The 27,314-nt window shown below is 42.3% G+C and overlaps 1 protein-coding gene across 1 annotated transcript in view; it reads left to right on the forward strand.

Moving 5' to 3' along the window:
* ARPC2 (actin related protein 2/3 complex subunit 2) overlaps positions 1–27,314 on the forward strand; it is an 855,630-nt gene that overhangs the window by 168,153 nt on the left and 660,163 nt on the right. The gene's annotated exons all lie outside the window — the stretch shown is intronic.

Raw genomic sequence — 27,314 nt, forward strand, 5'->3', positions numbered from 1 at the left:
TATAACCTTCTAAGAATGTGCTTATATGCTCAAATAATGCATTGTCTTAAATTACCCTATAAGAACAGCTTATAATTGTATAACCTTTTAGAATAACCTTAGTGAAGTTGTAGGTGACTTAGTTGTAATAATGAATGTTCCTATTGTACAAAACTGGTCACCTCAATGTATCATTCATATTTTATATTTCTGTATTTTGTATTTGTCCATTTGGAGCTTTTCTCCCCAGGCCTCCACTGAAAACGGATCCTCAGGGCCCAGTGCACTTCCCCCGGTAATCAAACTGGAAATAAATAAATAAATTTAGTAGAAAGAAGTTGTCACTGTAGTGTAATTGGAAGAAAAAGACAGGAACGGAGTGCTTGGGAGTGGGGCATCTTGTAGTGGAATGAGCAAGCATATGGTTCTTGAGCCACGGCAATGCTGTTCACAAGATAATGTGTGTGTGTGTGTGTGTGTGTGTGTGTGTGTGTGTGTGTGTATTATGTAATGTTGAACTATTAGTTCTAAGTTAACACAACTCCACATTTTGGCAGGTGTGTGTGTGTGTGTGTGTGTGTGTGTGTGTGTGTGTGTGTGTGTGTGTGTCCGGACTGTCGTAAGAGAACTGCATTTGGAAGAAGTACTTTAGTTCTAGAGCATATGTTAAAACAGGAAGTCTGACTCAGTTCTTGAATTCTTTCTTAACCACAGTTGTATGTCTAAGTTTGGTGCTTCTTTCTGCTGGCAAACATTTAACAGAGAAAAGCAGAAATGAAAGCAGGTCCTCAGCTGTGGTGCACAAAGCAGGGGACAGCTCTTGTTGTTGGAGCTGTTTTATGTAGTGTTCCCTAAGACTGGCCATAAAGAAATGCCTTTTGGCCAGAGTCCATTCAATTTTTGAATTGTTATACCCGTTTTCCATGTCACAGAATCATTACTGTCCTCTGTTCTGAGTGAAATAACACAGGACTTGTACTTATTCTGCATGAGTAATAATGTCACATTTTTGCAGTGTGGTGGAGCTGATGCTTCAACCTACAAGTGTTTGGTTTCTGTTACTGGAGGCTGAGGTACTGTTAATATGCAGTTAAGGTAATTTTCTCTCTCTCCTTTTCCATGTGATCTTTAACTGTATCCTTCACTTGCAGTACAGTGTGTTACATTCTGCAGTTGTACAGTACACTGTGTTACATTCTGCAGTTGTACAGTACACTGTGTTACATTCTGCAGTTGTACAGTACACTGTTACATTCTGCAGTTGTACAGTACACTGTTACATTCTGCAGTTGTACAGTACAGTGTTACATTCTGCAGTTGTACAGTACACTGTTACATTCTGCAGTTGTACAGTACACTGTTACATTCTGCAGTTGTACAGTACACTGTGTTACATTCTGCAGTTGTACAGTACACTGTTACATTCTGCAGTTGTACAGTACACTGTTACATTCTGCAGTTGTACAGTACACTGTTACATTCTGCAGTTGTACAGTACACTGTTACATTCTGCAGTTGTACAGTACAGTGTTACATTCTGCAGTTGTACAGTACACTGTTACATTCTGCAGTTGTACAGTACACTGTGTTACATTCTGCAGTTGTACAGTACAGTGTGTTACATTCTGCAGTTGTACAGTGTGTTACATTCTGCAGTTGTACAGTACACTGTTACATTCTGCAGTTGTACAGTGTGTTACATTCTGCAGTTGTACAGTGTTACATTCTGCAGTTGTACAGTGTTACATTCTGCAGTTGTACAGTACATTGTTACATTCTGCAGTTGTACAGTACAGTGTGTTGCATTCTGCAGTTGTACAGTACACTGTTACATTCTGCAGTTGTACAGTACAGTGTGTTGCATTCTGCAGTTGTACAGTACAGTGTGTTACATTCTGCAGTTGTACAGTACACTGTTACATTCTGCAGTTGTACAGTACACTGTTACATTCTGCAGTTGTACAGTACAGTGTGTTACATTCTGCAGTTGTACAGTACAGTGTGTTACATTCTGCAGTTGTACAGTACACTGTTACATTCTGCAGTTGTACAGTACACTGTTACATTCTGCAGTTGTAACCTTTCTTTTGTACATTACTTATTTTTTTTTTCTTTTTGCTGATAGGTACTTAGTAGGCTTTTGATCTGACTATCTTAGAATCCTAGCCTTACATTCTCCTGATTAGCTTTTAGCCATTATATTTTGAATATGAAATGTATAATTTATTATAAATTATATTCATAATTTGCAGCATTGTGCGGAGCTGATTGTAAACAATGTTACCTACACTGAGGCTATATTTTGAATATGAAATGCATAATTTATTATAAATTATATTCATAATTTGCAACATTGTGCTGAGCTGATTGTAAACAATGTTACCTACACTGAGGCTGAAGATATAGCAAACCTACTGGCTAATAAGTTTAACTTTACCCCTCTCTCCCCTCTGTGTCCCCCTCAAGATGTATCTGAAACTGTCTTCCTGCAGCTGTCACACAAGACCAGGTCATAAAAGTGCTATCGAAAGCTAAAATACTGCATCAGTGGGTCCTGACAATATCCATAAATGCATCTTAAATAGAATGAAGCATGAGTTGGTCACACCCCTAACCTTATGTTCTGTCTCCACCTCCACACTGGTTTTTGTACCATGGGAATGGAGCACAGCTGTAGTCATTCCTCTTCATTATGAAGGACCTTCCACAGACCCAGAAGTCTGCCCAGTCTGACCTCCTATTCTAACAAACTTAAACAATACTCAAAGAAAGAAACTTGCCTCCTGCTACAATAAAGTAGCTGTCTTTGCCACCATTCTACCTCTCGGGACCCACCATTGTCCTAGATTAAAGCAATTGAACCGGATTGAACTGCACCACTAATTAAAATATTCACAACTAACTACAGCACACATTTATCATCCAGAAAAATGCCGTGCGCTATGCAACTTATTACTGACCAGCAAGGTACCTCCGCTCTAGTAACAAATTTTTATTAATTGTAAATAAGTCAAACAATGTTGAAGGAGGCACTCTCTCTACTCCCAATGCTTTGCTTACCCCTGGAATAGTATCCCCACACAAATAAAGCTGTTTGACAAGTTCACTAATTTTAAACCACTGCTTATGCACCATCTTAACTCATTACATCCTCGCGATGCCTCCAGGTGCATCTGCAGTTACCTCCTACTGACGCCTCTACATGTCAAATATTGCTTGTACATAGTTGCATCAGTTACTCCAAAACCTGTGCTGTGTACAAGGTTTTAAAAGCTTTCTTCTTAACGCTCACACAATGGGGAAACTCAACTGCATTAATATTTGATTTCTGTATAGTGCAGGTAAAAATATTAATTGTTTTATGATATTAATTTATATAGATATAATTTTCACATTTTTCTAAATATCTCACCAACCAAGTAACACAGACAGAACTCAGCCTCACATGAAAGCTCTCAGCTGGGTGAATAAAATAATGCTGACAGTATGTGTGTAACTTGAGTGGTTGTGGAGATTTTGTAAGTTTACAAAATATTACAAATGTAATAGTTACTGTGTTTACTGTAACTTATAAAATTTGGTTTAAGACCTAGAACCTAAAGAATGTTACCATTATAAAAATAGTTTGTGCTGAAGAGTTTGCCATTTATGCTTCTTTCCTAACTCCTATGGTTCCAGAGATATGAACATTTGTTTGAAATGGGAGGACATAATTTGATTCTGTCAAAAGGCTTTGGCTCCGCCCATTGGAAGTTACAGTGCAAACTTCCTGAGCTCCATTGGAGTGAATGAGTTTAACCAATCCTGATCTTGCACGCGCTCATCTCAAGGTTGAGACTTTGGGTTCGCTGTACAACACTCCAAGTACTCACCTTAGTACACTCAACCTCTCACTGAAATGACAAAACAAGTTTTATACGCAACTACTGCCTGTACAGTCCACTAAGTTGCACATGGGCTTTCTCTTTAGTAACTTCCACCTCTGTAAAACCTTAGAATGTATAAATATAGCTACTGTTTGTGTATAAATGTAAGTAGAAATTTAATTATTTTGTGTTTTACTGAAACTTGGTATAATGCAGTGTAAGCAAATGGAGTTTTTCTTCTCGGGCCTCTGCTGAAAATGGGTATTACCCAGTCACACTTTCCTGGTAAGCAAAGACAAGTATAGTAAAAGCTGAATAAACTGGGAGTAAACCCCTGTCTGTCCCACTGAATTGCCAGCTGGCTCACAGGACACAGATAATCAAAATAAGGGAAGTTACCTCCACTAAAAGACCACTTGCTAGTGGTGTCCCACAGGCTTATTTGCTGGGATCTGTCATGTTTGTCATCTACTTTTCTGAAGTAAAAGCCAATACCAAGGGGCTATGGCTGACTTTAGTCTGCAGATGACTGCAAGCAAGGAGCAGTGATTACCCAAATACCTTGGCAGTCCTGCAGGAAAGTTAGTCTCCAGTAAATAACAAGTGCCAAAATGGACTGAAACTAAATGCCAAAAATGCATTATTGTATGCTTGGGGAAGTCTTCTACCCCAGGGAACTAGCACATTGACAATACATCCCTATGAGTTTATCCATTTATTCAGGATGTGGGAACAGTGACCTAACTTTTGATCAACATGCGTCTGTTGTCTTAATAAAGTCATTCTATACTGCACAGTTTGTAAACAATGGGATTGTGTCTGGATCTGTGGATGTTATCGTCCCCCTTTACTCAACCCCTATTAAGCCAGTCATTACATATAATGCCCCTTTTAATGTGCATCTGTCTCGACACATGCAACAACTGGAACTCCCACAGAGATACCTCACTAAAAGTATACAAAGCCTAAATAACATGTTATACATGGGCTAACTCAGAGCCCTGTCACTACTGTATATTCTACAGACTGCTAAGAGGTGATCTGTGTCTGGCATACAAGGCATCCTTTGACCCATGACTGATGGATTTTACTGAACATCGGCAAGTCGTATGGCATCAGAAGTACTTGGTCTAGGGATCTAAACCTCTTCTGTATAAACAGAACAGTTTGAAGGAATGGGTGTATCTCACAGAGGGATATCACTGCTGTAGAGTAGACTTCCCATCCACATAAGTTCACCTCTATCCATATTCATGTGCAACAGAAAATGTACGCCAGGATTGCCCCCTGTACTTTCTAATAGAAGTAGTTCCTAAATGCTTTATCCCATGTATGGGTCCCCTGAAATTAAATAATGGTATGATTCCAGTTATTCTCATTAGGCGTAATAATTATCAATCCATGGGATGGGTAGTGATAATCTAGAACTAAATGGGCTAGGCTATTTTGAGTACAAAAAGGGGAATCATCTGGATTTGGGCAGCTAGACTAGTACTTGCCTATGAACCTATACGAAAAACCCAAAGGTGGGCAGAAAAAGGATACGTGGCACACATTTACTTGTTGCCTCATCCATGCAGGACATGGTTACTAAACTGGGAATGAATTTGCTGTTTCCCATCCATTTACCCAAATTACATTTAAATAGGCAAGTACTCTGCTTTATGTGTAGTGTAGTGTAGTTCTATAGAAGAGGTGATGTTCTTCGTGTTTCACTGTCGCAGTCCTCACATATGGGTTATCTGCTTGCAGAAGCCCTCAGTCGGTCTGATTAACAAAGTCTTGGGTCCTGCATCGGTTGCTGTCTCATCTTGCATGACGTCCGGTAGTCTGGAGTATAAAGCATGCAGCTGATGCCATTTTATCAGTTGCCGTGGTGTGCCTGAAGCAGACGCAGTTTGCAAGTGCCAGTCGTCTGACTCCTAAAATTTTCGTTTGAGTTTCAGAACCGAAGTCTTCAACTAAAGCCAAGTACCCCATTGGGGAAACTTTTTCTTGCTCTAAACCGATGTCAGTAAAATTCAATAATTGTATTTCTTGTGGAAAGCAAATACCTCAAAGATTTTCATTCATACTGTATTCCTTGCCTAGGCCCTGACCACGACGTACCTTGCTGTCGGTTTTGTGCCGTATTTAAACAACTAACTATTCGTCATCTGTATACTTCTTCTAAATATTTTGGTACTCTGTTGAGTTATCCAGATATGGCTTCAGTAAGCCACCCGACTACCGACATTCTGAAAAAACGCAAAGACAAAGATAGACAGGCTGCCTAGGTCTAAAGCTGCCGACGATGCTTCTCCTAAGCTAGTTGCCAGTTCGCCAGTACTCAGGTGCTTTCGCAGCCCCTGATACCCGCTACTTCAGATTCGCAGGCCTCTACTGAGACCCATTCAGGGTCCGGTATACCGCGAGATGCTTCAACTGTGGAATCTGCGGATGTCTCTATTTTGGATGGGTCTGGAGCCGCTGTGCAGGCATTGGCTTCTGAGGGTGTATTCAGGCCTACTGACTTGCATATTAAACTGACACCATCTTCTTCAAGGCCTAACACTTGATCCATGCCTAGACAACCGACGTCCAGACCACATGGACAGACCTCTATGCCTAAAAAACAAATGAAAAGAATGGCTGAAGACCTTATTACTTTAATCAGGGGAATTCAATCTTCCCCCTCTGAGACCAAGGACTGAATTTGGCTATGATTCTTCTGATCAGGATTCTGAAATTTCTGTTTCTTCTGATGACCAGGATTTACCCTCATCTGCCTATGAGGATTCTGATGCAGAGGACTATATTCCCTCTACTTCACCCCCAGAGGATTTCTCTCTTGGTGAAACCTTGCATACTCTTAAGGAGTATTTCCACTGGGAAAGCCAGGATTATTCTAATTCTAAAAGTAAGCTTAGGAATTTCTTACTCCTGCCCCAACACAGGCCTTTAGCTGTCCCCCCTGTACTGGACATTGTTGATGATGCCTTTACGGAGTCTAGCTTGGCCCCTGATTCCTTACCTACTGCTCCCAGAAAACCAGATAGATATTACATGGTTCCTGACTCTCACAAGTTCCTTTTTAAAAATCCTACTGCGGATCCTGAGACCATTTCACAGGTACCCAAGGGCATTAAAGCTACTACTGCCAAAAGTCCTACCCCCTCTGATAGAGACTCCAGGGCACTGGATAGATGGAGTAAGAAGATATACACTTCTGCAACCTTGGCCATTAGGGCCTTAAACTGCCAGTTTCATATGTTAAATTATCAGCAGCACATTATTGGAGTGCTTAAACAGAAAATTATGTTGATTCCTGATTGTGCTGAAAATAAGGATTTACAGGATTTAATGCATTCTGCTGAACAAGTTGGTAAACATATGTTGCAATGTGGTTTTGATTCACTAGAGGCATCTTGCAGGGCTGCTGTCACTGGGTTTGTACTTGGAAGGCATGCTTGGCTTAAGGAGCAATCTTTGCCAGATCCTGTTAAAGCTAAATTGTTAGATGCTCCCTTTAACCAAGACCGCCTGTTTGGCAACAAAGCAGAAGTAGTACTTAAGATGGAGGAAAAGGCTAAATCTGTGCAAACTGTTAAAGATTTCCTGCAAGTGCAGCCTCCAAGATTTAGTAGGCATTAGCCCTCTAAGAATTGTTCCTTTCCTGCCTCTTCAGGCCTTTTCGGTCCAAACCCAGACCCAGCAGAACACTCGGGCTTCAGTCCCAGGGTACGCACAGGAATAAGCAGTGGGGAGCTCCCACTTCCAAAGAAGGGAGTAGTAAGACATCCCCATGGTAAACTGCATCAATGATTCAACTTTAAAAACTTCCAAGTCCTTCTCAGCTGACTGCTCCTTTGGTGGGAAAGATTGCTCTGCAGGCAAAAAACTGGGAACTAATTACCCAGGATAAATGGGTTTTAAATGTAGTTTCCCAGGGATACAGATTCCACTTCCACACTTTACCAACCCAAAACGGCCAGTTATACCTCTAAATCAGTGGGCAGAGGCTCAAAAGCAAATTCTGTCTCTCAAGTATGAGGGCTATTCAAACTGTCCTAGAAGGGGAAAGGGGAGAAGGTTTCTACTTAAGATTTTTTTCTGGTGCCCAGAAAAGACAACTCCTGGTGTCCTATCCTGGATTTTTCTATCCTAAACACTGTTTTGGTGATCCCAGAATTCAAGATGCTAACTCTTCACCAGTTGCTTCCTATGCTAGGCAAGGATGCCTGGTTGGCAACACTGGATTTAAAGGAAGCTTACCTGCTCATCCCAATCGGGGAATCTTGCAGAAGATACCTGCGCCTCATAGCAGGCTTCATGCACTATCAGTTTTCTGCACTGCCCTTTGGCTTATCTACTGCACACAAAGGTATTCAGAAAGTGCCTAGCTCCAGTCATTGCATTTTGCAGGCAAAGAAATATTCAGATATACCTGGACGATCGCCTAATTCAGGCAGAAAGCTAGGGCATACTATTGAATCATCTGGCATTTGTACAAAAAGTGCTAACTTCTCTAGGTTACACCATAAACTTAAAGAAATCACATCTGGTACCCTGCCAACAAATTGTATTCCTGGGAGCAAGCTTGAACACCACTTCCCAGATGGCTTCCCTCATGCCAGAGAAACAAGTTCATTTGACAGCTTACTTCAAACCTATGGCCACAAAGACCCTGATATCTGCAAGACAAATACTGCAAGCCTTGGGGTTCATGGCCTCCTGCATTCTCCTAATTCCATATGCAAGACTGCATCTGAGGAAACTACAATGGTATCGAAAACGCCTATGTTGTCGCCATTCTCAAGATCTAGAATCAGTGATTTCCATCCTACCTTGTCTACAGATAGTTCCTTTGGTGGGCAGAGGCATGCCACCACAAGGGACTGCCATTCACTCTACCGCCCAAATCCTAACAGACTCATCAGACTATGCATGGGGGGCTCACTTGGCAGGGCAGTGCATTCGGGGCAAATGGAACCCAGGTCAAATGCACCTGCATATCATTATCAATCAAAAAGAAAAGTTAGCTGTACAGTATGCTCTGACAGCCTTCAAGGACCACATTCTTCCAGGACAATTGCTGGTAAAGATGGACACCACTGTTAGGTGGTACATAAACAAGCAGGGGGAACCCACTCATATCCTCTCAGCAGGCTAGCTATGGCTCTGTGGAACACAGCCTTGAGCTACCAAGTGCACCTACAGGCTCAATACCTGCCAGGAAAGCTAAATACACTGGCAGATGACCTAAGCAGAAATCTCAAGGACCCACGCGAGTGGAAAGTGCACCTACAGGCTCATTTCCTGCCAGGAAAGCTAAATACACTGGCAGATCTAAGCAGAAATCTCATGGACCCACACCAGTAGTAACTGGAACCAAAGATATTGAACATGTTGAGAAACAAATGGGGGAGCCCAGAGATAGTTCTGGGGGAGACAAACAGGTCTATCAATTGGACAAATTCTACACAAGGACTCCCCACAAACAAGCTTGGAAAGTGGATGCCCTGTTCTTCACCTGGAAAAAACAGTCAGTTTATGCCTTTCCTTCTCTGCCTCTCCTCTCCAAAGTACTACTAAAGATCAAACAGGACAAACCAAGGATGATACTGATTGCACCAGACTGGCCACGCCAACACTGGTGTACCCCCTCTTGCACAGTGTGTCACTGCTGGCACCTGCCTCAGACCCCTGCTCTGCTGTCTCAATAGAAGGGCCAGATTTGGGGCACACAGCTTTTTGTTGTAGGTGTAACCTTGTATATAATTGCTTCCCATTATGGGAGCACCTGACATCTGGGGCAAGAAAAACCTATAAAATGGCGTCAGCTGCATGCTTTATACCCCTGACTACCTGACGTCATGGAAGATGAGACGGCAACCAACGCAGGACCCAAGACTGTTAATCAGGCCGACTGAGGGCTACTGCAAGCAGATAACCCAAATGTGATGACTGCAACAGTGAATACACTCCAACATCTACATTTATGGTAAGTGTACACAGCTGTACTGTATGAATACTGCGACAGTGAATACACTCCAACATCTACATTTATGGTAAGTGTACACAGCTGTACTGTATGAATACTGCGACAGTGAATACACTCCAACATCTACATTTATGGTAAGTGTACACAGCTGTACTGTATGAATACTGCAACAGTGAATACACTCCAACATCTACATTTATGGTAAGTGTACACAACTGTACTTTCTCTGTGATCCTTTTCTCTCCAGCATGTTCTATTTATGTTATATCCTTGAGCAGGTGTTCAGACTACCATTGGACTTGTGACTGTGTAATTGGTCTCACAGGACGGGGTCTGCAGAGGTTATATACGCTGGGCAGGGGTCCTCCTCTTAGTAGCCTCTGGGAACAGCATGGGGGCTGCAGATGCATGGATCTGATCGCGGAACAACATGGGGGCTGCAGATGTATGGATTTGATCTGGGAACATAGATGGGATAGGGGTGAAGTACAAGCTATATTTGTATATATCCCTCCCTGTTTACTTTGCGCAGTGCCTAGCACTGTTTGAGATTTTTAACATAGTTACAGAAGGATTTGTGGTTATCCTTCACCTAGCTGGCTGTGTTTACCTCATATCTGGGTTTTGTTGATTTGATCAGGTTCGAAAGTTTCTTAAGTTAAAAATTTTGTTGTCATCTTGACATGAAATTTAGTTTTTATGTGTAGTGATTTTTTTTCTTTTATTGAGCTTGTTTGGATTAGGGTTCTACCACAGGGGTTTACTTTTAAATCTAGTGTACTTATTTCTGAGAGGGGCATATGTGTCTACAGGTATTTTACATTTGTGTAGAATTTGACAGCAAAGGATAAGCGGTGAAGTTTCCCGAATGGAAGGGGCTTTGAGTTTAGCCACATTATCACTCCGTTTTGTTAGTTAACCTTGGTATGGTCTCTGAATATCGATGTTCTAGAAGATTCTTTCAGCTTCACAACCACCAGTCTCACCCATTAAGGTAAATGTGACTGATTTGTGGTCTGATTTGACCAGGGGGAAAGTTGGGAGCAAAGCTGTCCCATATTGGTAAGGATCACATCTGGTGTTTCCCTGGTCGACGTGCAGACTAACTGGTCCAGAGAGTTCATAGCAATGAAGGGTAGTAGTTTCTGGGCGTACATGTTTAAAGATGTGTACGGGTAGTTGAAGTCTTCTAGGAGAATGATGTTTGACTTAATGCATAACAACTCCCATACTGGTTGAGTAGGTAGGAGATGCAATCAATCCCTCAGAAAAACAATGCTTCACCTGCCATTATTCATACTACAGTCTGTAAATTACCTACAAAACTGCAGTGTGAGTGCAGAAGTATACCATTCGACAGTGCAGCATATGTTCCCCAGATATGAACTGTCAAGGTATGTAAAAACAGTAACAGAGTTTTAACTATTACTTGTGTAATACAGGAGTTTATACAGCTGATCAGATATCACACAGTACCCCCCCCCCAGCCAATTATGTTCTGGCTTGTCATTGCTCTACTTTTTTATAACATTTAGAAGCCCCCACAGGGCACTTAGTCCAAAACAGTAATGGTCCCAACCCTTATTTAAAATGCTGTACCCTCCTTTCCCTCATTTTACAGACCTGAGATATACGAGGGGATTCTTGCACAGTGGCTCAGTGTGCACTGTATACTGTTACCCACCTGTTTGAATTTGTGAAAATATTAACACTTATGTCTTGTGTGAGCACTTTACACAAGCTGCACTTATGTCTTTCTCCTGTCTGGAAAACTCACTTCCCCTAGCAAAATAAACAAAACAGCAGTGAGGGGATCATTTCCCTTACCTGGGTAACAGGTGTAATGGTGGTATGCTATTTTAGGCAGTAGTTCTGTAAAGGAAAGTCTTTCTGTACTTCCTTTAAAATGTATTTAAAAATATTATGTAATGCAGATTACCTGTCTGATGACTTACAGCTTCTTCAGACTTGGCAGACCCACACTGATTACCTCCTGCCAGTGGGGGAGCTATTCCCTGCTTATACCTTTCCATTTAGGATCATAGGAGATTACTAGGCTATCCATCCCACTGTAATACCATATAGATGTTAATACCCAAGATTGTATTAAGTGCCCATGTCCAGGAGGGTGCTATCCCCAGTAAGGATTTACGGTGCCCCATCCACTCATCCAGGTTCCTTTTGAAAAATGCCATAGAGGTGCTCTGTTTTACATGAATAGGTAGCCTATTCCAAAAATGCGGCAGTCACTGGTAGATAAATCTGTCCTTCAAGCATGTCCTTTTATGTTGTAGGCCATATTTAGATCCCTGAGACTTGGTAGCCCTAGTCCCATTTGATTTATGAATATGCAGCAAGTTCATTAGGTTTGGGTCTGAGATTTCTGTGTAAGCCAGGCATAAGTCTCCCCTAAAAAGTCTATATGATCGAGTAAAGTGACGGGGACTTTAGTCAGTCTGTGTGTGGCACGTGCTGGAGTCCCTTGATCATGTTTGTTACAAACCTCTAAGGTCTCTCCAATTGCTGCAGGTGCTTTGTACGGTACATGCAGAACTGGGCATTGTACTCCATTATGGGACGGAGTAGTGCCAATTATAGAGGGGTTGTGACCTCTTCTGCTGTTGAGGTGATGCCTTCACTAATAGTGTGCTATGTAGAAAGCCTTCCTTACTATAGAGACACATGGTGTTCAAAGTTAAGGTTGTGGTTAACTTGTGAACCCAAGTCCCTTACCACTTTGTGGACACTTAAAGTATTGCTTATTTGATAGTATGAAGGGACATTGTGCTGAAGGGAATGATGATGCATTTCTTTGCATTCAGTTTGAGACCGTGGCTAAGACAACAGTCATTGGTCTGCGTAAGACCCTCCTGGATTATACTGACATCATTTGGGGATTCGATAATTGCACCCAGTTTGCACTCATCTGCAAACCTGGTTAGCCACAACTCCTTAGTTTTGACCTGAACTTTTGAGAAATATATACCAAACAGTAGGGGGCCCAGCACTGACCCCTGTGGCACTCCACTGGTAACAGGTCTGCTGGTTGATATGGAGTCACCCACTTTTATAGTACGTGTCTAGTTTGTGAGCCAGTTAGCAATCTATCTTGCATCGAAAGGGTTTACATTCAGTTTAATTTTATCAGTAATGCCTGAGTATGGGATTCTGTCAAAAGCCTTTGCCAAGTCGATGTATGCTGTGTGCATAGATTTGCCCTCATCAATGACCGTGGTCACATTTTTGAAAGAATCCACAAGATTTAGCAGGCAGGATCTGCCCTTGACAAAGCCGAATTGAGTAGGATCCAGGGTTTGGAGGCGTCACCTATATCTTTATTTATGAGGTCCATAATACATTCCATGGCCTTACAGGTGAGGCTGGTCAGGCTTATGGGTCTGTAATTCCCCGGATCTGTTGCTTGAACACCTGTGTGGAGGGGAATAACTGTTGCTGTTCTTCATTCCGCAGGAACAAAGCCTGTGTTTATACTGTGATTGAAAAGGGTGCTTAATGGTGATGCTAGTTCATGTTTTAGCCTGTTTAGAAGACAGCCTGGGATGCCGTCTTGTCCTATAGAGGCTGTGTTTTTTGTCTTGGAGAAGGCTTTGATTACCTGTTCTTCAGATATGTGGGGTGGGGGGAGGTGGGGGCAAGGTTTGTGATAGATTTGGAGGATATAGGGGGTGAAATTTCTGCCAAACCTATTGCTAGCATCTCTATGGGGTCAGTATGTGTGATATCATTGGTCACTAGTGCTGCACATGCTTGGGTCCTACCTTTTAGGCTATGTATGTAGTTGTAAAAAGCCTTATGGTTGTCCTTGGCTGTGCTAGCTAAGTTTTTCTCAAAGATGCCCTTAGAGGATTTGACAAGTTGCCTTATTTGCCTGTTGATGTAGAATAGGGTGCTTTTCCATTGTTGGGGTCTTGCCTTTGTTTTCACGGAAAGCACCTTTTTGCATTTATTGTAAAGTTTGATGTTGGATGTCCACCAGGACAGCTTGTTTTTACTTGGGGCTATGGCATTGATTCTTTATGGTACAACAGAGTCCATACACTTACGCAAATGACTGTACAAGGCTTTAGTGTAAGCTTTGATGTAGTTACCACTTCAAGCTGGAGGTGGGGCTTGGAATGCATTTATACCTTAACCTAGGAGGATATAGTTTGCCTCGGTGAAGATTTTTTAGTCTTATTTGCCCATTGTGAGTTTTGGTGTTAGTGTCAGCTCAGTGACTAATTTGTGGTCATATTTAACTAACGAGTGTCCGTGAATTGTGGTAGTGCATCCGTTTGACATGTTAGTGAGTATCGTATCTAGTGTGTTTGTTCCAGGGTGTTTTGAGTTAACAAAGTTGATTAACTTTCGCACTAGCAGGTTAGTGCAAGTGTGAGAGTCCCAGTTGATGGTGGGATAATCGAAATCTCCCATAACCGGAGTTGTTCGTTAATATTTGGATTGTCTGCAGTTCAGTAAAGTAGAGTTCGTACACATCATGAGGGGGATCTGTAACTGGCTATGACTTGAATAGAGGTTGTAACCAGAACTTGGAGTAATTTCAAGGAGTTGTCCAGTCTAACTAGATAGTAGGTGAATTTATCTCAAATATAGATAAGAAACACCACCTCCTTTGGTTGTTACACATTTATTTTGCGGTCTGAAGGTGTGGTGGGCATTGTAGTTTTGCAAGCCGGGGTAGTGTCTGAGGCCTTGAACTAGGCTTCTCTGACTGCACAGACATCTACATCTTCTAATGATAGAAGTGCTTGCAGGGTGAGCAGTTTTTGGTTTAAACTCCAGCATTTAGCAGCATGACCCTTATTTTGCAATTTCACATTGGTAAGTTTGTTGTTTTTGAGACCTTGTCTAAGAAGGCACTATGGGGGTGGCAAGAGCCTTTGCCAGCAGCTGAAAGCCTAGAGGTGCCAGGTGCAAACCATTTCTGGCAAAGCAGCAAGGTTTGTCAACCATGGCTTCCCAGGCTGACGGGAACTGGATCCACTTTGAATGACACCAAAAACTAAGCCAATTATTGAAATCATTTTTGTTTATACAACGGTATCAGTCTAGGTGAGGGTGGTATGCTGCTCAAGGCTGGGGACATACCTGGCCTGAGACGCATACTCCGAGAGCTCAGTCATGTCTCTCTTCATATAGTCCAGTGAGGTATGTCTCAGATCATTCACTCCAGCATGAGCTATGACAGAGTCATAATGGTACTTGTTGCTGAGAGACCTCAGTGCATGTGTGATCTGACAAATCCTGACACCAGACAGGCAGCTGACTGTGACATTCTCCTTGTCCAACATGGTGAGTGGGTCATCTGCGTGTTTCACTATTGAGTATCCAGTGACTAGGAAATTTGGGTTTTGAATGTTACTTAGAGGCTTGGTAGGTGAGACACTGGTGTTGCTATCTGACATGGGTGCTGTGGGAACTGTATTAGTTGTAGCAATCTTGTGTTTTGGAGATCTCTGGTGTGTCTAATTTTTTGAGAGAACCTCCGCTTATGTTGATTTGTGTTTGATGCGTACTATTGTGTATGAGTAGTGGTACTATGTGCATGTGTAGTGGTGGGTGGGTTGAGGGCCTCTTCTGTGTTACTATTTTGAGTGTGAGAGAACATGGATTCAAGATTCTTGGTGTAAATACATCTTTCACACTTGTACTAGAGTTAGTTATTAGTTGAGGGTTGTTGATGTACATGAGGCAATTGCTACACTACTTCAAGAGACCCAAGTCAACAAGGTTGGCAGGAGAAACAAGGGTACAACTGTCCATAATGCTAGGTTGAAAACTGTTGTCACTGGGGGGGGGGGGGGGGTTGCAGGGATTATCAGTCAAGGAGCAGCTCAGTGAATGGATATTTTATTTTATTATTTATTTATTTGAGGATAATTTCTTGCAAATTTTGCAATTTTGTTGTAGTCCGTCGCTAGTTTTTTTGTCAAATTAAGATTTTTTAAAGATGGGTGAGGCGTAAAGTAGGAATGGAAGTAGATATGCTTCTGCTGTGTTTTTTCTGGAGGTATTGGTGAGGAATTTCCTTGCCTTATAGAGGGATCCTAGTTTCTAGTTTCCACTTTTTTTATTTTTAATTTAAATAGCTAGGAGTAGATGATCGTATCTGAGATTATTGTCGAGCATTACTCCAAGGAGTTTTGCCTGTGTGACGCATCGTTCTTTTGGATGAAAGGATATGCAAAGATTCTTTTGATATGAGTAGTTTTTAGGGGTGAAAAGCATTGTTTGTGTTCTTTTTCATTTAAGAGCATGTGTGACCTGTCTAGCCAGGATTCTATGGCTAGAAAGGCCATTTGGGTGTTTTCTTTTAGGGAGGTTAGTGTTTGAGCTGAGCAGATGAGTGACATCATCTGCATATTGTATTAGGGTAGCTTGTTTAATGGTGGAGTGCAGATTATTGATATATATTGAAAAGTAGGGTTCCTAGAATTGACCCCTAAACGATACTGAGGAAATCTGAGTACTCATGTTGCCATTTCACAGCTCGTTTCCTGTTGGATAAGCAACTGTGTAACCAGGTTACTGGTGTGGTATTGAGGCCTACAGAGGCTAGTTCCTCAGAGTTTCTGGTGTGAGACAGTATTGAATGCTTTAAGTCTAGGAAGACTGTTAAAACCAGGTTACCATTGTTTTGGAGTTTATTAACTGCATTTGTAAAGTTTTTTAAAATGGTAGTAGTGGCGCTGTGATTAGGCCGAAAGCCACGTTGAGACAAGGAGAGTAGGTTATGGTTGGTGAGGTATTTGAGCAACTGGGTGTGGATACTTTTTTGTAATATTTTGGATGGGGATTGGAGGGTGGCTGTAGGACAGTAGGTGGGTATAATTTCTGCATACATCATACCTGTGGTTATTTTCCAGATATTGTGGATGTGGTTTTCTTTTATGGATCTGTTGATACGTCTGGAGACTGAGAATGCTATAGCTTCTGCTGCTGTTTTGAGGTATTCTGCTGGTAATTTGTTGGCTGTTGGGTTGGTTGGTTTCATTTGTAGGTATTTTATTGAGGTGGGTACGCTATCAAGCTTAGAGTACTTTGTTGGTAGGGGGATGTGGACTAGTGAGTGGTGAGGTGGAGTTTTGTTTGATTAGTGATGAGATAGAGTGGACAGAGTGGGTGTTGAACTGAATTTAGAGGTTGTGGTGGGTTGGGTGTTAGAAAGTTGCCTGGGGTTGAGCATTGACTCTAAGAACTGCCAGAAGGGTTACTTTGGTGGGGTTTTTTTTGAGATTTCCAGGATATCTATTTATTTATTTATTTTATTTTATTTTTATTATTTTACATTTGTTGACCGGGCTAGTCTAGCTGGAGATATTTCCATTTTCAGTAGAGGCCCGGGGAGAAAAGCTCCACATACTTAATAATAATATAGAAAAAACAAAGCAATAAGAGGCAATGCCACATACATTAGGAAGGAATTAATGTAACATTGTACAGTAAACCATCGGGATAAAAATGTGGAAGATAACATTTACATAAACATTTGTTGGCAGAGTAGTAATGTAAAGGAAGAGAGAGAAGTGAGGTTACAGGCTAATAGTAGAGTATTAGTCAGGGTTACAGCAAGGGCATAACCATTGAAGTTTTAGGTGATTTTTAAGATTAAGTTTGAAGAGGGGAAAGGAGGAGATAGAGGTTAGGTTGGGTGGCAGCATGTTCCATTGCTTACCTGTGGTGGTGGAGAACAAGGAGTCACCAGCCAAGTTGTTAGATTTGGGTATATAAGCTAGGAGTTTATTAGAGGAGCGTAGGGAATGAAGATTATTATAGGGTGTTATAAGATTGTTTAGTGTAGGTGTGTTGTTAGGTAGGTAGTAGATTTTGTGAGCAGTTGTTAGTTGAGAGAGTAGCAGAGCATTTTGCAGTTCAAGCCAGTCTAGCTGATGTAGGTTAATGCAGTGATGGGTTCTATAGGGCTTACCAGTTACAAACCTCGCAATACTGTTGTAGGCTTTGGTAAGTTTGTTGAGATTGTTTTGCTTTAAATTGGTGTAAATGGGAGAAGCATAGAGGAGGGTAGAGAGTAAATGAGAGTGGGCAACGGTAGTTCTTGCTTTAGGGGTGAGGAAGGGTCTTATCCTATACAAGGAGCCTAATTTTCTGTTAACGGACTTAATGGTGTTATTAATATGATTGTCAAAAGTGAGTTTATTGTCTATTGTAACTCCTAATAACTTACAGGTCAGTTCAGGTGATATAAGGGTTCCATTACTAGCTAGGATGGAGAAGTGTATGGGAGGGGTCTTGTTGTTAGGAGTAATCAGAAGTAATTTGTTTTTTTTTTTGGTATTCAAGAGTAAGCACCGGTTTTGGAACCATGTTTCTACTATGGAGAAGACAGTTTGGCTTAGAGATTTCAGCTCAGGGAGAGATTTTGCAGAACAGATGATAGTAGAATCATCAGCATATACTGTATGCAGGTGGATTGAGGAATAGCTACATGAAGATCATTTATGAACAGAGAGAAGAGAAGGGGTCCTAGAATAGAGCCTTGAGGAACTCCTAGTAAAACAGGGAGATATGAAGACAAGTGATTTTGCCACAAAACAGCTTGTTTTCGGTTGCTGAAGTAAGACTTGAACCAAAGGATAGAATTAGAATCCAGAGAGAGGGATTGTAGGGTATTTATAAGTAGGGAGTGATTGACCATGTCAAAGGCTTTTGACAGGCCAATGAAGAGTGCAGATGAGAGGTAGTTATTGTTCCGGTTGGTGTTAATAGTATTGGTGAAAGATAGAAGGGCAGTGGTGGTGCTGTGAAAGGGTCTAAAGCCATGTTGGCAGCTGGCCAGGATGTTATTTTTAGTTAGGTAGTCTATTAGCTGATGATGGATACATTTCTCCATGATCTTAGCTAAAGGTGAAAGTAGTGCTATGGGCCTATAGTTGGAGTACTCATTAGAGTTGCCTCCTTTATGTAAGGGAATGATGTGGGAGATTTTCCAAAGATTGGGGATAGTGCTTTCAGAAATGGTACGGTTAATGAGAATAGCTACAGGATGAGCAATTGCTCTGGCTGCAAGTTGAAGGTATTCAGCTGGAAGGTTGTCATCAGAGGGTGTACAGGGTTTTAGCTTGTGAATTAGTTTCTGGATAAAGGAGATTGAGATGGGTTTTATCTTGAAAATAGGAAGATTGTCATGATGGGAATTAGGTAGGTTAGTGTTTGTAGAAGTTAGCTGTGTGGCCAGGGTTTGAATGGTCTCTGTAAAATTGGTATTGAAGGCATTGGCAATTTCTAGATTGGTTTTGTTTTCTGACTCTAGGGGTGGAGGGGTACTAGAATGGCCGGGCTGAAGAAGGTTATTAATGGCAGTCCAAAATTTTTGTGGATTCTTAGTGTGAGACTGTTGAAGTTTACTGTAATAGGCTTTTTTGTCAGAGAGTATGGCTTTTTTAGTAGTATTACGTAGTTGTCTAAAGTTTAGGTGTTCTGAGACATCTCTAGTTGCTCTCCATTTAGCCCAGGATTTGTTTCTTATAAGTATTTTTTGTTTTGTGTCTTTTGAGAGCCAGGGAGCAGATTTGAACTTTATCCTGATAGATCTTTTGGGTGCGTGGGTATCTAGTATTGTTAAGAATTTGTGGTTAAAGTAGCTGACAGCTTCGTCTAATGGGAGGATTTTTAGGGGGTTCCAGTTGCAGGCATTTAGTTCCATTTGAAATAAGTCAGGATTAAAATGTTTTTTGGTTCTGGCAGTAATAAACTTGGGAGGTTTGTTTATGTCGTTTTTATGCCTGATGATATACGTGGGCAAATGGTCGCTGATATCATCTGGCAGGGTTCCTACTTGATAGTTTTGTCTTTGTTTATTGACTAGAATCCAGTCTAGGATGGTCTCTTTGCTGTTAGGTTTGTTGATTCTAGTAGTGGTGGTAATAGTTTGTTTAAAGTTATGTAGGATGATATAAGAAGAGGGATTATCATTGTTGATACTATACCAGTCAGTGTTGAGGTCTCCTAGAATAATAGTTTCTTGTGGGTAGGTTGAGGAAATCCAGGACAGGGTATCTTCTATATTAGTAATGTTATGGCCAGGGGGTAGGTAGATGCAGAATATATATATAGCTTTGTTGGAGTTGATTTGAAATTTAGAGATCAAGATTTCAGCTGAGTTATCTTGGGTTGGGTTATGGGGTATAGGGAGATAAGAAGATTGTTTTTAAAGAGTAAGGCCACTCCACCTCCTTTACGTTTTAATCTGTCATTTCTTAGTATGTTATATCCTGGTGGGGTTATTTCATTGTCAGTTGTTGTAGGTTTTAACCATGTTTCTGTGAGGCAGAAAATATCAAATGAGTAAGTACTGAGAAGGGCATGGAGATGAGTTATTTTATTGTTTATGCTTCGAATGTTAAGATGTCCAATTTTTAAGGAGTTAGGAAAATTAAATAGGGTATCAGGGGAGTTGGGTGGAGAATGTGTAGCAGATGAAAAGTTAGGTTTAGGTGGGCCAGGGTTAGGGTGGATGTCACCAGCTTGTAAGGAGGAATATTTGAGAGCAAGTATGTGGCTGTGATTAAGGATGGGTGGGATTTTTATTTTTTTGTACTGCAAGGTGGTTCAGTTTTATGGGAGTAAGTCTGTGGTATTTAGCTTGTAGGTAATTGGAGGTGGAGGTGATATTGATGTGGGCTTGGGCTAGTGAGTTGTTAAGGGTAAGTGTTTGTTTTTGAGTAGTTATGCAGGTAGAGGTTTTTTGTTTCAAATAAGGTGATTAGATAAGTGGTGGTAAGGACTACTGCAATTGAAGTTAAGAGTATAGCCATTTGTAGGGTGTGTCTGGATATAGTTATCATGATCCAATGTGAGTAGAGGTATTAGATTTAGAGCTAGATTATAAATAGGCAAAATATCAAAGTAGAGAGACTTGGTGTGAGGTTATGTCACAGTGCCTGAAGTGGGAAGGAGTATAGAGCAGGTGACACTGTGGAGGGAAAAGAGAGTATTTGAGAGCAGATGTTGGGATTCTATGTGAAGTGGTAAAGGTTAGTTTAGGAGGTAGAGTATAGTAGAGATCTGTCTGCCTATAAATAGATGTATAGTAGAGATCTATCTGCCTATAAATAGATGTCTACTGTTTTGCCACGTGCTGCAAACTGATTTTGTCCTTCATCTATCTGCGTTCTCCCAGTAAAGGTATTCTTTCAATATTTGGAACAAGTACAGCCTTCTTATTACAAGTTTTCTGGCTGTTAACCTTCAGTGCGTAGCTTGGTATTTCATATGCACCTGTTCACGTAAGCTTTACCCGACTACAAAGAAGGTCACCCCCCCTCCCACACACACACACACTTGTAGTTTTATTTCACAACCAATAACACAATATTAAAAATACTTATTTTCCACACCATATCACTGTTACTACACAAATGCTCTGTATATCGCATCCTTCTAGCTTACTAATCCTATATACCATAATACTTCCACAAAATCAAAAACTGCAATTCCAGTTACTTGCTAACTGTATCTAATGAAATATACCACCCCACTTTAACAAACACCTACAGATACAGAAACGCCAAACCTAATTCTGTAGCACAAAAGCTTATAACTGTTAAATATAAATACAACTGGCTGCCTTTATATTAGCATATCGTATCTACTTTGGTACTTAGCAGAGCTGACAACCCCATCCCAGGCTGAAGTACAATCCCCACAGTTATCCCCACTGTGACCGCACATAAGCTGTCTACCCCCATCCCTCGTAGTGGTCTACCTGCAATGCCCACAGTTATCCCCGCTATGATGACGTAAGCTGTCCCCTCCAGCCCCTGTAGTGCCCTACCCGCAAATGCCCACAGTTATCCCCACGATGACTGCATGTAAGCTGTCCTCCATCCCTGTAGTGCCATAGCTGCAATGCCCACAGTTATCCCCACTTTGACGGCACGTAAGCTGTCTCCCCCGTCCCCAGTAATGCCTTGCCTGCAATGCCCACAGTTATCCCACTATGACTGCACGTAAGCTGTGTCCTCCATTCCCCATACCCCGTAGTGCCTTACCTGCAATGCCTACAGTTATCCTCAGTATGACAGCATGTAAGCTGTATCCTCCACCCCCCGTCGTGCCCTACCCGCAGTGCCCACAGTTATCCCCAGTATGTCAGCTGGCTCCCCCCATCCCCAGTAATGCCCTACCTGCAATGCAAACAGTTATCCCCAGTATGACAGCACATAAGCGATCTCTTCCACCCCCCCTGCCCCAGTAGAGCCTTACCTGCAATGGCCACAGTTAGCTTACTTGCTGTCACAGTGGGGATGTCTCCCCCTTTCCCCAGTAATACCCTACCTGCAATGCCAACAGTTATTTGCAGTATGACAGCACGTAAGCTGTCTCATCCACCCCTGTCCCCAGTAGTGCCCTACCTACAATGCCTACAGTTATCCCCAGTATGATTGCACGTAAGCTGTCCCCCCACTGTCCCTAGCAGAGCCCTACCTGCAATGCCCACAGTTAGCCCCAGTATGATGGCTTGTAAGCTGTCCCTAGTAATGCCCTACTACTGCTAAACATGAAGTCTTTTAAAATACTGTCTGAAAACACCATAGTCGAAATAGTAAAACAACTAGAACATCTAAAGCCCAGTCGTACTTATCACTACTGAAACTTGGCTTCTAAAAGCCTGAAATGATGAGGAACTCCATCCACAAAGCTGCAGTCTCAGAAAAGGTAGGGTATTGTAAAGTATTCTCAGAAAAGATAGGCTGTTGTAAATAAGAGGAGACAGTGTTACCATAATTTACAAAACATCCCCAATTGTAGCAACGCAGAACTTCTCATCTCATTACTAAAACTTGTGCCTCCAGAAGATACCAGTACAGCTGCAGATATCCTATGCAGGATATGTCATAAGATCACAAAGCATTATGGTTTTAATGTGCATGTTAATGTAGACTGACAGCTGAGCAATAAAACCACAACATCTGCACAATAAATCTGTGTAACTTCACATATCAATGTGACTGCAAGATTCAGTAAAATTACAGACTGGATTCTAAACTCCAACCCACTCTGTACAAGTTCTTGTGGATGTATATCTGATACAGTCAATGACCATACTCCCTAGAAACAACTATGCAGTCTACAAAATTCACTGAAGATCTCTTAACAAAAGCCTACAACTCTTGCTATCTTTAAGTATTGCACCATGATGAGTAATTTCACAGCACATTTCTTAATGTACTGAATCACTATGCACCACTTTGTACAAAGCGTTAAATCAGAGAAACCAAAACAACTCCTGGCCCTAGGAGAAGCATGGGCAAATTGGCTTAAAAACAAAGCGCAGGATGCATACCAAAACTTCAGTTCAGGCACTTCAGAAACCTTGCAAAAAAATATTTAATCAGACAAACAATCCTACCAGTTGGCGCAATACAAATATCAGAGCAATCCAGTACACTTTTGGTCTCCATTTATTAACTCCTTTATTTCTGCCAATCCAACACACCCTCACTTGCAACAGACAGCATTGCTTCCCTGTTAAGTTCGCATTGTGTCCACACAGTTTTCTCCTTACTCAAGGATACCCTCCCCCTTCAAAATACAGTATTATAAAAACCTAAAACTTAGTAAGGTCAGTTCAGTTTCCAGACTGTCCCAATAACACCTACGTATCTGATGTAAGCGGGTAACCTGTAAATGGTTCATCTCCTAGACCCATGCTTACCACTTATCAAGGGTATCAGAACTCGTCAGAGATTTGGGGTACTTGGCTAGGCTTAAAAAGGCCCGTGTGTTTGTTAGCTTAGTAAATACCTATGAACATATGAACAATTATTAAAAATAACACCTGCTTGGACTAAAATCAGCCAGCTTAAGAGAAGAAAACTCTACCTGTTGAAGACAGGAGTTGGCACCCTCCCTTCCACTGTCTCTATCCTTATAAACTGTTCTATCTCAGAAAACTGGTTCCTGCCTTCTGGAAAAAGTCTTGTTGAGCCCCTGCTCAAAGGGCACATTGACAGAATTCACCAGCTACACACCTATGGCTATCAAAATCCTGGATAAATGTATGCATTAAAGACATAGTACCACATCTGTCCTTCTCAGTTTCACAACCATCATAAACTGCATTAGAAATTGTGGCCATTTAGTATCATCTATTTTCTTTCACCTAGCAAGAGCATTTGAGAACTCTGTCTCACCAAAATCTGCTGACAGAACTTTCATCCCTCCACATGGTCCTGGTTCCACAGCTGTCTCGCCAGCGCGGTCCTGGTTCCACAGCTGTCTCGCCAGCACGGTCCTGGTTCCACAGCTGTCTCGCCAGCACGGTCCTGGTTCCACAGCTGTCTCGCCAGCACGGTCCTGGTTCCACAGCTGTCTCGCCAGCACGGTCCTGGTTCCACAGCTGTCTCGCCAGCACGGTCCTGGTTCCACAGCTGTCTCGCCAGCACGGCCCTGGTTCCACAGCTGTCTCGCCAGCACGGCCCTGGTTCCACAGCTGTCTCGCCAGCACGGCCCTGGTTCCACGGCTGTCTCACCAGCACGGCCCCGGTTCCACAGCTGCCTCGCCAGCACGGCCCCGGTTCCACAGCTGCCTCGCCAGCACGGCCCCGGTTCCACAGCTGCCTCGCCAGCACGGCCCCGGTTCCACAGCTGCCTCGCCAGCACGGCCCCGGTTCCACAGCTGCCTCGCCAGCACGGCCCCGGTTCCACAGCTGCCTCGCCAGCACGGCCCCGGTTCCACAGCTGCCTCGCCAGCACGGCCCCGGTTCCACAGCTGCCTCGCCAGCACGGCCCCGGTTCCACAGCTGCCTCGCCAGCAGTAAAATGGCTCCAAGGTGCTTCTCCCTTCTTGCTTGTTTCCATTGGCATCACCCAAGATTCAATATTTGGGTCTCTTCTAATTCAACACCCTTTATAAACAAACTTCACACCATATCCAACCACACAACTGTAGTACAATGTTTGTATAAATGAACTTCACACAGTATCAAAGAGCACACCCATAATACAATATTGTTATGCCACACATCTTCTCTGCCCCAACCCTCTCCAAATGTAATGACTCCCCCAGGACTCGTTCTTATCCATTAAAACATTGCTACAAAAGTCTCCCCACCTTCTAAAGCTTAGGTTCTTCACTGAAAAACATTTCTTGAACCCAAAACAATCTTTTAAAATACTGTCTGAAAAATAACACCAGAATAGAAATCAACCAGAGCTACTGGGAGTTATTGCAGATGAACATATAAAATTTGATCTATGCATATAACACACATTCTCAATGATGTTAAGAACCCATCAGAAACTTGCTTTAGTATATTTATTGCATAAAAGTGAACATTTCACTGACAGCACTAGGGGAAAAAACAGTATCGGCCTACTTATTTGCATCTTTCCTTTATGCCTCCCTTATCCTGAATAATTTCATTTTTTGGGTGCTGTGAAGAGTAGACAGCTGTTATAACAAAATTGCTAGGTTTGCCACCAAGCTACTGACAAAAAGTCACTAATGCTTAGCTTCAAAACAACTGTACTGGCTAGAGCTCCCCTCATATCTTACCTGTTCACAACTACTTATTGCCAGCAACCGAACATACAGTCCTGAAAAATGTCCAGCTTTACAATACCCCAAAAAATATTATTAGTCTACTAGGGAACTTCTGTCAGAATCACTTTTACCCACATCTATTAATACTGCTGGTGACCCACTCTCCTCCTGCTGTGTCTTCAAACTTTGTATCTCCCTACCATGACACTTAAAGCACACTGAAAACTAAAAGTTTTCAAAAATCAACTTACGGTTGGCAAATAACTTCTGGCTGTGCTCCTGCCTAGGTTTATAGCTGCCATGTGCTCAGTACTATGTTACAATGCAACTTATGGATGTTCATCGTGTTTCACTGTTGCAGTCATTACTCTTGGGTTATCCTACTGGCAGGCTACCCACAGTTGGCCTGAATTCCAAAATCCTGGTCTGGCATTGGTTGCTGTCGCCTCTTCCCTGACATCAATGCACCAGGGGTATAAAAGATGCAGCCAACGCCATTTTCTTAAGTCTTTCTTGCTGCGCGGTGCTCAAAGCAAAAGCAGTTCGCAAGTGCCGGTCGGCCGACTCCTGAGATTTTCAAAATCGAATTTCAGATCCGAAGTCTTCATTAAAGCTAAGTACCCCGTTGGGGAACCTTTTTTCTTGCTCCAGACCGATGTCAGAAAAAGCTAACAGTTGCATTTCTTGTGGGAAGCAAATACCTCAAGGATTTTCATTCTTAGTATTGCTTGCCTAGGCCCTGATCACGACGTTGCAAGCTGTCGGTTTTGTGCTAGAGTTAACCAACGCACTATTAAGCGTTGGTATGATTTTGCCTTTCATTACTTTGGCCGAAGGTTTAATTATATAATGCCGTCGGAACAGCCGACGACCGGAGTTTATGAAAAGCACAAGGAAAAGGACAGGCATCCAAGGTCCAAAACTGACGATAAGGCCCCTGCTAGGCCAGTCGCCGGTTCTCAGTGAGGCGCTTTTGCAACCCCTGACACCCACTACCTTAGAGCCACAGGCTGCTTCGGATCCCACGTGGAGCCAGCTAGTCCTCTGGAAACTCAAGGCATTGGACTCTCGGAAACTATTCCCTCAGATGGGTCCGGAGCCACTGAGCAGGCATAGGCTTCTGAGGGTGTTTTTAGACCTACACAATTGTATGTCAAGCCAACCTCAGCTTCAAAGACTAAAACAGCTCTAAAGACAAAGAAACAAGTACAGCATTCTCCTGGACAGACTTCCATGCCTAAGAAACAGATGCTTAAAATGTCTGAAGACCTAATTACTTTGATCAGGGGTTCCCATCCTCCTCCTGAGAAGAGGCCTAGGCAAGAGATACACAATATGACTCTTCTGATCAGGTTTCCATTTCCTCTGACTCCTCTTCTGAACAGGGATACTCTTTTCCTCCCTATGAGGATTCTGATGCTGAAGAATCCATTCCTTCAGCCTCTCCTCCTGAGGATTATTCTTTTGGGGAAACCCTGCATACCATGAGGGAACATTTTCACTGGGAGAGCCAAGGTTACTCAGAATCTAAGAAAAGGCTCAGAGACTTTCTTTTACTACCTCAGCACAGACCTCTTGCTATTCCACCTGTTCTAGACATTGTAGATGTGTTTTCAGAGTCCGGCCTGTCTCCTGGCCCTTTACCCCCTGCACCTGCTAAGCCAGACAGATACTACAGGGTTCCAGACTCTCATAAATTTCTATATAAAAACCCTGCTGCTGACCCAGAAACTATATCTCAGGGTCCCAAAGGTGTCAAGGCTTCCACTGCAAAAAAAAACCCTGTCCCCTCTGATAGGGATTCTAGGGCACTGGACAGATGGGGGGAAAAGAAGTTTACACTTCTGCTACCTTGGCTGTAAGGGCTTTAAATTGTCAGTTTCATATGCTTAAATATCAGCAATTCTTAATGTCACTGCTTAAACAGAAAATGTTGACAAATTCTGAATGTTCTAAT

Source organism: Protopterus annectens, chromosome 6.part0 (genome assembly GCF_019279795.1).
Source record: "Protopterus annectens isolate FY-2018-M chromosome 6.part0, PAN1.0, whole genome shotgun sequence".
Classification (NCBI taxonomy): domain Eukaryota; kingdom Metazoa; phylum Chordata; order Ceratodontiformes; family Protopteridae; genus Protopterus; species Protopterus annectens.